This window comes from Papaver somniferum, unplaced genomic scaffold, assembly GCF_003573695.1.
Source record: "Papaver somniferum cultivar HN1 unplaced genomic scaffold, ASM357369v1 unplaced-scaffold_102, whole genome shotgun sequence".
Classification (NCBI taxonomy): Eukaryota; Viridiplantae; Streptophyta; class Magnoliopsida; order Ranunculales; family Papaveraceae; genus Papaver; species Papaver somniferum.
The window spans coordinates 148,537-159,291 of NW_020619048.1; the positions used below are offsets into that span (position 1 = coordinate 148,537).

The 10,755-nt window shown below is 36.2% G+C and overlaps 1 long non-coding RNA gene across 10 annotated transcripts; it reads left to right on the forward strand.

Moving 5' to 3' along the window:
* The first annotated feature begins 75 nt into the window (after positions 1-75).
* Positions 76-5,871, forward strand: LOC113327526. 10 transcript variants are annotated; one of them, XR_003348967.1, is made up of 11 exons: positions 76-1,058; positions 1,151-1,209; positions 2,477-2,785; positions 2,879-3,050; positions 3,165-3,349; positions 3,884-3,983; positions 4,127-4,170; positions 4,554-4,690; positions 4,801-4,886; positions 5,151-5,284; positions 5,522-5,871. It is a non-coding gene; the product is annotated as an uncharacterized LOC113327526 (long non-coding RNA). The 10 variants fall into 10 exon arrangements; XR_003348971.1 differs by having other exon boundaries at positions 2,484-2,785; XR_003348965.1 differs by having other exon boundaries at positions 76-963; positions 4,801-4,942.
* The last annotated feature ends 4,884 nt before the right edge of the window (positions 5,872-10,755 follow it).

Consider the following 10,755-nt stretch of genomic DNA (forward strand, 5'->3'; position numbering starts at 1 on the left):
ACAAATTGACACCATCTTATCCGTCCAAACAATTTTATATAAAAATCAGAATTTTTTTCTCTCTCACTTCTCTTCCTTTTCGCTCATCTCTCTCTCTAATCTCTTTCATCACTTTTCCCTTCCTCGCTGAAAAAACCCTAACTTATAACGCGTCCACCTTCATTTTTTTCCGGTCGAAACAGGAAATTAAAGAGACGGATAGTTATTTCATATCACCTCAGTATCTCTTTTTGTTTCTCTTGATGTTTCTTTTCACTTTCACAAAGTAATCTCAGATTTTTTTTTTTTTTATACAATATACAATCTCAGATCTATAAATTGGGGTTAGCGTTTTTTGTTTTTGAGTTTAGGGTTACAGACAAGAGTAAAGATTTTTCTCGTAGCCTCGATTCCCCATCTTCCAGACTTCCACCACCGAAGATTTACTCTTTCCTTTGATTTTTCTTCAAATTCATCACCATTATAATCGGGATGAGGAATTAGTTCGTGGAGGTGATGCTGATAGAGGAAACAGGAATCGAGAAGAAGTAGAGACGGGGAGTTTAATTTGAAAAGTTAGGGTTTTGAATTTTATTGAAGTTTCAATTTAGTGATAAACAAGAAGAAATTAAAGATTGGGTTTGGTGATTTGAGGATTATAAATCGATGTTTGAACTAAAATTAGAGGAAGGAAATTGGGAATTATTTTAGGGTTCCGAGAATAGATGATGGTGATTGAAAATAAAATTGATAGTTAGGATTTTTATTGGAAGTATTGAGAAGACTTCCAGTGATTGTTCGAAGTATTGAGAAGACTCTGATTAAGAGAGGAAGTGGCAGAGGAAATCCTAAGGTGATTCTTGCTTCATGGGAAGCCGAAGAAGACATGGGAGAGCACATAAAATCCTAATTCAGGGGAAGCTGAAGACAGAGGAAGCTGACAGAGGAAGGATTACCCCTATTCAGGGGCTTTCCTTAAAAATGGTAAGAATTTTTTTGAGTTTCCCCGGGAAGTAAGTTCAGCAATTGCATAGCGTTATTGCACGATAGTAAAACAAGTGGGGATGATCTATCTAATCGTATGTTCTTCTACCATGATGCTAATTAGGTTTTATAATAATGGTGATCTTATAACTTAATTTTGACTTTTGATTACTGAATTTTGTTTCAGGTCGAGGAGCACGATTTGGCAAAAGTTGAAAAACTGTTCCAGCATCAACAATTATGAAGGTGAGCTTCTATTTTCTCTGACTTTAGTGAGATTTCGAGGTTGGAAAAGGTGGGATGTATGGGGGTAGTCTAAAGGGAATCTGAAATTTAATTGCTTAACCATATGTATGTGATCTTGTTTGTGATTTCCTTGTTCTTCATGGTATTGAAGGGGGGTTTGTTGAGTTTTGTTCTTAGTAGGCATTTTCTCAAACAGTTGCATTGCACCTTGTGTGTAGAATAGCATTGTTGTGTTTGTGTTGAGGTTTGTCTAGAATTGTGTTGCTGTCTTGCAAATAGTAATATCTTCCGCTGGAGTCACAGTTGCCTTGTGATATGTTTGTTTGTTACTGGATTTGTCGTTGCTGTTGAGTCATTGTCTTTGCCAAGTAAATAAGTATTCCTGCTCTCTCTGATTATTTTTTGTCTATTTACATGCCATACCTCACTAAGAGGGTATGTTGTATGAAGCGATGGAAGGCCTAATGAATGCTGGTATAGGGTTGTAACTCATTTTTCATACCTTTGCTTTAACTTCTGCAACTTTCTAACATTGTTCTAGAATGAATCTGAATGGATCATTGGTGTTACATTTGGCTAGTGTTTCAGACTAGATTATCTGTGTTGCTCTTTCTTGGTTTGTGTATTTAATCATTTCTATGTTCTCTGTTTATATTGGTTCTGTAACTGTCATCTGCACAGTACGCTGTGGGTAACAGTATTTAGTGAAGATTCCAGCTACAAAGTATAACCAACTTTTCATGTATGGTAACCTCAAGCTAAGTTCTGATAGAAGTTCTTTGCATGTTGTGAAAGTTAAGGGGTGTTGCATGAGTCTAATAGGCTCTTGTAAGCAAAACTTAACCCGTCCACAGTATTTTGTTTTCTTAGTCCGTGCTCATCTTTCTGTTTTGAATGCGCACAACTGTTGCTCACTTATTTTACCAGAAACTGTACTAAAGTGTATTGCTCCAGGTCCATATTGCCGGTGCTGGTGATTTCACTTTAGCTGTCTCTGTATTTGCCCTTGGGTGTTGTTATCCGTGTTCTCTAATTGGTATCTAGATTACAGAAAAACAGGTTGTGACCAATTTTCTGATGTTCTGCTGATGTGTTTTTTCAATCCTTCTATGTTTTACACTGTGGTCCAGTGTGTTACTTGGCAATATCTATTCGGATTGTACATACATAGTATATACACACTTCTCTTGAAGTCTTTTGTTGTATCGAGATCACGAGGGTTCCTGGCAGGCTTTCTGTTGCGTGTTTCTAATTTTATTATATGCAGTTTACAGGATGTGGGATTGCTGAATGCACATTTGAGGACAATATTCATATAGGCGACACTTTCCTCTTTCCTGTTTTGGTCACACTCGTGCTTCCTTCACTCATCGAACAGTTAAAGTTGTGTTTCAAAGATGTAGATGCCGAACTTGATCACAAAGGTGATGATGCTTATAACGGCGCCGCTGTCTACGAAGACTTCACCGACGAGGCTGCTACGATCATCGAACATTGGACCATTAATGCCGTCCCCTTCGGCGCCAGCATGGCCATTGACTATGTCGAGAAGAAGCTTGCTGTTTCATACAAGGAGGTTTTCTTCCTAATCTTAACTCGGTTGGTTTAAGTAGGTATGATTCACAAATTTTCGAAATCCACATTTACTTATATTTGGCTCAAAATTTAGGTTGCTCTGAGGCGGCGGATGCCTTTTCTGCGATGTGGTGTGCTTATCCATGAGGGGAGATGTGCATTTCTTTCTTTTCCAGACACGCTAGAGATTGTATGAACTCTTGTGGTCCAGCTCTTTTGTTGGCTCACTTCTTTGCTCACTAGCCAAAGATCCGTCACTTTACGAGGTCTGTTTCCTAGTCTTTCTCTACTTATATGTAGGTCTCCTTAGGCGGGTATTGACTAATTTTCTATGCAAAACTCCACACTAATGTCATATTTTCCTAACATAAATATCACAGAACGAAGGGAAATTGAAAGAGACGCTCACAGACATTGCTGCTGCTCAAACATTGCTGGAGCAATCCCAGCACTCCCAGACATTGCTGCTGCTCAAAAACTTATCTCAGGCTCCAAATGAGAAGGCTACAGGTCCGAATGAGAAGAAAAGATCAAATAAGTGTCCAGTTTATATAGTTTTCTTAATGTGAGTCTATCCTGTGGTAACTTTTGTTGGAATTTTAGAACAAACTTAGGAGATATACGAGCATGGTTGTATTGCTCGTACAGAGCTCCTAGGAAGCAAGACTAACACTTAACCTCTCAAAGAACTCTTAATCTTATTACTAACTTCTTGCTTCGTTACAATTACAAATGAATGTATCATTTCCTATTTATAAGCACTACACCATATTGCCTAGAATACTCTAGAAAACACTAACACAATCACCTACTTTCTAGAACATTCTTACTTGACCGACTTTGACTGTCTCTTGAACATTCTAGATACGTTTGACTCTAGATAACTCTAGAAGCTTCTAAACTATTCTAATTAGCTAATTCCACAACTTTCACTGTGTAGAATTTACTACATTTTTCTAAACTAATCTAGACAACTCTAGATTACAAATTACTATTTCCAACAATTTTGCACTATCTGATCATATTTGGATTAACTTCATGTACAATTTGGTCTTGTTAAATGTTCATTTGTGATGTATCCTGCTGTCTAAATTTGCAGTTCAATACATGTCTGAACCGGTGGAGTACCGTTGTTTCATTGGAGGGACAGAATTCTTAAAAGTGCTTTCGAAAAGTATGGTAATCTTGTGGAAGCCAAGGTAGTCACTTAAACTTTGTGTTTGCCATTTCATTGCTTGTCATTATTAAATCTTTTTCCTTCTGGTAAGGTTCAATCTTTATCACAGTAAGTTAAAAATCAGCCGTTTTGTAACTTACAAATTTTTTTCACCATTGTACACAGGATACTTTGGACGAACATGTGACTTGGTCTACTCTAGTCTACAGGTTACTCCTCTTATCTATACTGATAAATATTATTTTTGGCTAACTTGCAAAAAGAGAAATCCAATTACCCAATCACTGTCTGAACTAATGGACAATGAATGAAATGGACAAAAATAAGTATCTGATGAACTATGCTGTATCCAGGCTTGATTCCTTGTCACTAAACTTGACTTGTTTCTCAGCTGCTGCTTGGGCTGCATTGCATTATCACCTTGTTTTTCTTTGATTGTTGTTCATTTCATAAGTCAGAATTTTTTCTCTACTACATTCTATCAGACTAAACAACGTAGCTAATTATTAAGCAGCCGCTGTTTTCTTGTTAATCTTAGACTTGTGTGTAATGCCGCCAATGGCCCCTTGATAAATATCTCATTTTCTTGTAGTTTTCCTATTGGTCTAGGGCACTGGAGCTTTGAGGTTGCGTCTAGGCAGACAGTATCACTGCCTCACCAGATCTCTATAGCGTAAATCTCGGCTCAGATGTAGAATTTTTGTTGTGGCGGCTTATGGGATTGAAGAGGTTAGATTGGTCCTCATCACCTGTTTAATCTTCACATATTTCTTGCGTTAATTATGATACTGATTGGTTACCAGAACATAATTGTTTTTTATCGTTTGTTGATGTTCCAGGTCCGACCCAATAAATTGTCCGGAATCAACTACGCCTACGTGGAAACATTTAGTTAGCATGCAAAGGACTTGCACATGCAGCTCTGGTAGTCTTCCCTCTATCGTCTGCACCTCTATGATCAGTTGTCTTCATTGTGCTAGAGTAATTATCCTGACTTACTGGCCTTGAGCTTATACATTTGCTGGACTGAGACTCGCAGGAAAATTTTAGCATGTAATAGATGATTAGTGACTGCAATCTTCCTATGAAATATGCTGTCTTAGGATGTAGCTTTTTGCTAAGCTTTGTGTTTTTTGGTGTTATTGGTTTCTTATGATTTGTTTTCTTGTGATTTTTGTTGTTGTTGCAGTGAATGGGACCAACCTTCACTGGAATTGAGATTTGCTGTACTGTTCATGTCAAGGTTATAATTGCATCTGATGTCTATGTGGAATCTCTAATCATAGTGCATCTAGTACCCTCGCACTACAAACATCATAGTCGGTACTGTTCAAAAGCTTTACTTCTTGTTGAGCCAGTTCAAGGAAATTAATCTGTTCAACATTCTTTTAAACTCATAACCCAGCATCTGATTCATTGATATCACATAATATCGTCCTGCTTATATCTTTAGTTTTTTGTTTCCTGAATTTTCAAACATTACAGTTCGGCATTTCTTACTGCAGGAGCTTATTTTGTTCCCAAGATACTAAGATATTTGAATACTTCTTTGTATTGCAGGTTATCCAGGTCTTCAAGTGGCCACCAATTTTCTAATGGTTTGCTGAAGACGGTTTACAATTTTCTAAAGACATAAATCAATATTACAATTTGTAATGGTTTGCTTGTCCTTAAACTGAGTCTTTTGTGATCTTGGATTTGTGCCCACATAAATGTTCATGTAATTTTTGCGGAGTAATGGATGTATAAAGGACTGAGTGCAATTGATAGCACAATAGGTAGCACATAGATAGCATAACGCACTAACATAGATAGCACTTTGTAGGGTCAAGTTAAATCAAATGTGTCAATCACAGCTTTTCATGGATGGTTATTTTCAATATAAAAGGTAAACATAACTCTTGCTGGGATCTTAAGGTGGTTTCACATACCCATGCATACTATTATACCCAGTATAATTATTTTTGAATGTTACTCAAAACATAGACATCCTTCAGAAAACCCTACACGTCACCTCCTTCAATATAAGATCAGTTTCATGAATCAAACTCTCTCTAACTCACTCTCAAAATCAACACCTTAACTTCCACATAGAACGAAGGAAGAGAAATAAACTTATCTGCTCGATCAGTTCGGATATGGCCAAGGACAAATGATAAAGATAGGCACCCAGATGATATGGGAAGCCGGCTAAGTTGTTAAGAGCGTCCACAGTGGTGCGAGTATAACCAAAGACTAAAAAAAAGACCAAATTTGGGTTTAGTCCGTCATGTGGTGTAGTGGGAAAAGAGTATATTTGGTCGCGCGTTGACAAACATTACGCCTGGGATCAGGCGTTGGTAAAGATAACGCCCGACTGGGGCGTTGGTATAGTATACGCTTCAGAAACAAAAAAAAAAAAAAATGGGGCGGAGGTATAAAGCCCGCCCCATGCAAGTTTCATAAATTGTGAAGTTGAAAATGGAGTGGGGCGTTAAGTATATGAACGCCCCATTTCGCGCGTTAAGTTTATGAACGCCCCATCGGGCGTACATTTAACCAACGCCCCGTTTCAGGCGTACATTATATCAACGCCCCTTGTGTAGCGGACATTATATCAACGCCCCATGAATGACGGAGATTATATCAACGCCCGATGTGTAGCGGAGATTATATCAACGCCCGACTATATTTGGATTTGGTCTGGATTTTACTCTTTGATCAAATTTTGATCGATGGTCCGTCCCACTACGCCAGCCCACTCGACTGAAAATTTGGGTTTACTCGTCCATTGCAGTTGCTCTAAGAGCGTCCACAATGGACGACTAAACCCAAATATTTGGTCTAGTGGATAGGCGTAGTGGGACGGACCATCGATCAAAATTTGATCAAAGACTAAAACCCAGACCAAATTTGGTCGGCGACCAAAACCAAATCTAAATATAGTCGGGCGTTTAAATAGTCCATGCCCCATCACCAGGCGGACGTATAGTCCACTCCTGTTTTTTTTTTCTTTTTTTTTTCTTTGTGGGGCGTGGTTTATACCTCCGCCCCACTCTTTACAAATTTCAAATGCATGGGGCGGGCTTAATACCTCCGCCCCACTCTTTACAAATTTTTTTTTATTATTTTTTTTTTTGAATTTTTATGCACCGGGCGAGCGTATAGTCTCCGTCCCACACCAGGCGTTGGTATAGTCCACGCCCCACACCAGGCGAATGTATAATGTACGTCTGACCAAATTTAGTTTTTTCACCGTAGCGTCACACACCAGAATAAACTCAAAATTTGGTCCTTTTTTCCCTCTTTGGTCTTTGGTTATACTCGCACCACTGCAGTTTCTCTAAGTGGGTTCATATTTTTATATAATTATTATGCTTATGCCCTATTGTGAACACAATGTGAGGCATTGGGTACGCATTTCAAATTATACTTTATTGTGAACACAAGAAGATAATGGGTGTACATTCTTATTATTGTACATTCTTATTATTCGTTAAAATGAAAAATGATCTTATTGTGAACACAATAGGAATAGTGGGTACAAATTCTTATTATTCATTAGAAAATGATCTTACTGTGAACACAACAGTGGATACACATTATTATTATTCATTAAAATGAAAAATATGACCTTATCGTGAACACAATAGGAACAGTGGGTACACATTCTTATCATTCATAAATTGTGAACATAAGAGGATACAGTGGGTACACATTACAGTGCGTGTACATTCTTATTCATTAAAATGGAAGATGACCTGACCTTATTGTGAACACAATAGGATACAATGGGTATACATTACAAATTATACCTTATTGTGAATACTATGAAAAACAGTGGGTACACATTCCAAATTATACCCCTATTGTGAATACAATGTGAAAAAAGTGGGTACACATTTTATTATTCATTAAAATGAAAAATATGACTATCCTTATTGTGAACACAATGGAAACAGTGGGTATACATTCCAAATTAATCTTTATTATGAACACAATGTAAACCCATTAGGTACACATTCCTCTAAATAAAGAAAGAGTTTTTTGTATTGTGCGTACAATTTCATCAATTAAAATATTAATTAAGATGATACTGTTTTTAAAAAGGTTCTAAATAATAATAAAAAAATATAATATGGAGGACTTAATAGTCATAACAATTTTAATTAAAGGGTAAAATAGGAAAAAATAATTCCATAAAATATTTTTAGGAATTTAGAAAAAAATGAACATTTTTGGTAATTAGAATTCCAAATGCACCACTTTTGGGCAATGACCCTAAAGTAAAACACACTTACACTATTCAGCAAATATGACAAGATATGTTTAATTCATGGAAGAGAGGAAGCACACATACCTCAAGAAAACCAGGAGATAATATCATTGTTTTCACCATACAAACTGCTTCTAGAAATTTCGTTACACGTTTAGCATACACTTCTTTTTTCCCTGAAGGCAGTTTTTCGAATATTCGTTTTCTTCGAGTATCATGTCAAAATATACCCCAAACAATGGAGAACAGATTTCTAGAGAATAATCTCGTGCCAAGAAAAATCTGAAAGTAAAGACTTCCAGATTTGGAGCACATAACTTGATAACGTTATCCATAGTAGCATTTTGCGGCAAAAGATGTCTATTCCGAAAACCATAATCAAACTTCTTAAGACTGACAGAATCAACAATTAAATTCCTGTTACTATCAGTCTTTATATTACAATCAGATATATATAACATTTCAAGAACTGGACAACTTGAAAAGAGTCTTTTAGACAATTCTACATCAGGGATTGATAATCCAGAGAGGGACAATACTTTAAGCTGAGGCAAACACATTGATCTTGGTAGAATAATATATAGATATTTTTCTATACGATACACTTGTATTACCAACTCTTTCAGTGATTTACAATTAAGGAGCTGGTGAGGAATTTCGTATACTAAAACATAACATTCAGTGATTAGTATCCTTATCTCTTCAACATGATACTTAATGGAAATAAGGCTCCATCTATTAACATTTTTTATCACAATATCATCATATGCAGATCTCTCCCAATCTACACTGAACTTCTGAATATTGGTGTTATCGCGAAGTAAGAATACCATGTAAACAAACTCTACGAACTTATTAGTATTCACAAGCAAAAACGAACTCCTATGGAAGTTCAGAAACGGCAGAGATTTCCAAATATCAATCCATCGTTTCGATAAAACACTAGTTTGGACTGCGTATTTTGTATCATTGAATGACATGATGTGATGAATTAGTTCATCCGGTAAGTTACTGATTCTATCTACTTCCTTTTCTTCATCACAGAAGAAGCTGGTAAATTCCTTCTTTTTACTAATGTATTTTTATGTGCACACCAATCTAACTCAGAAAGGAGAATGCATTTGTTTTGATGAACTTTTTAAACTTAACCCTAATCTTTTTTCTCTTTTTGTTTGATAAAGAGAAAAAAAGAAAGAACTTCCGGAACCATACTAATACTATAACACAACTAGTGTACAATTGTTTATTTGAATGATATATATATATTTTTCATTCTCTCCATAAATTCCTTAATGTACCTAAGATTTACTAACTTTAATTAGTGTTGTTCTTTATTATCCATGTACACAATATTCCAAGTTTTTCAATATGTAGATTTATTTCCTTCGTCGTTCTATAATGATCCATTATTTATTTTTTTATTCATAGACAGTGTCCAATCTCTCCGAGCTAGACTTTATGTTGCTCGACATATATAAGTGGGAAAAGTTATCTTGGATTTTAGAAATCGAAGTGTACCTTAGTGACAAATCTTTAGGAGATACTATTGTCCTTAACAACAAAGAAACACTTGAGAACAACTCCAATGCATTGATATTTCTCCGTCATCACCTTGACGAGGATATAAGTTCCAATATCTTACGGTGGAAGAACTGTACACTCTATGTACAAAGCTAAATGATCACTTCGATCGTTAGAAAATAATGATTCTCCCGCCCATGCCAGATATGAATGCAATTTAACACTTTTTCAAATCGTTTCTCTTTTGAAGTTATGCGGAGAAATTGTGTATTCTTCTGACCTCTTGTAAAAGGAATATTCTACTTTTCATGTGCTTAAACTACAGTATCAAGAGTGGAACTTTACAAAGTATTATGAGCTCATTTCTTGCCTATTGGATGGTTGCTAATGAATCATCAAAATCACCCTATAGGTTCAACACTTGCTCCTAAAGTTAATGTTACTGTTTCTGAAAGCCATGGGAAAAAGCATGCACATTGGTTCGTCCCAAACATTTCAGTTACAAAAGCAAGGTTGTCACAATTATCATCATCAAAAGGGGACGAAAAGAATATACTCCCTGTGCATAAAGGAAAAAGCTCGGAAATCCATTTGAAAAAGCACAATGAATAAGTTTGTCATTCATCTAGACGTTTTCCCACTGGCATGATGAACCACATCGATGACATACTGATTCATTGTGCTTTTTCGAATGGATTTCCGAGCTTTTGCCTTTATACTTAGGGAGTATGTTCCTTTTTTTCCCCTTATAGTGATGAGAATTTTCACCACTTTGTTTCTTGTTATTAAATTGTTCAGGACCTAACCAATGTCCGTGCCTTTTCCCATGATTTTTAGAAACAGTAGCATTCACTTAAAGAGCAGGTTCCGGACCTATAATATGAATTTAATGATTCCATAACAATAATTCATTGTTTTGTTTGGGAACCAATAGACAATAGGTGAGCTCAGAATACTTACGCTTGATACAACTATTCAAGTAATATATTTGACGCATGAGAAGTTGAATACATCTTTT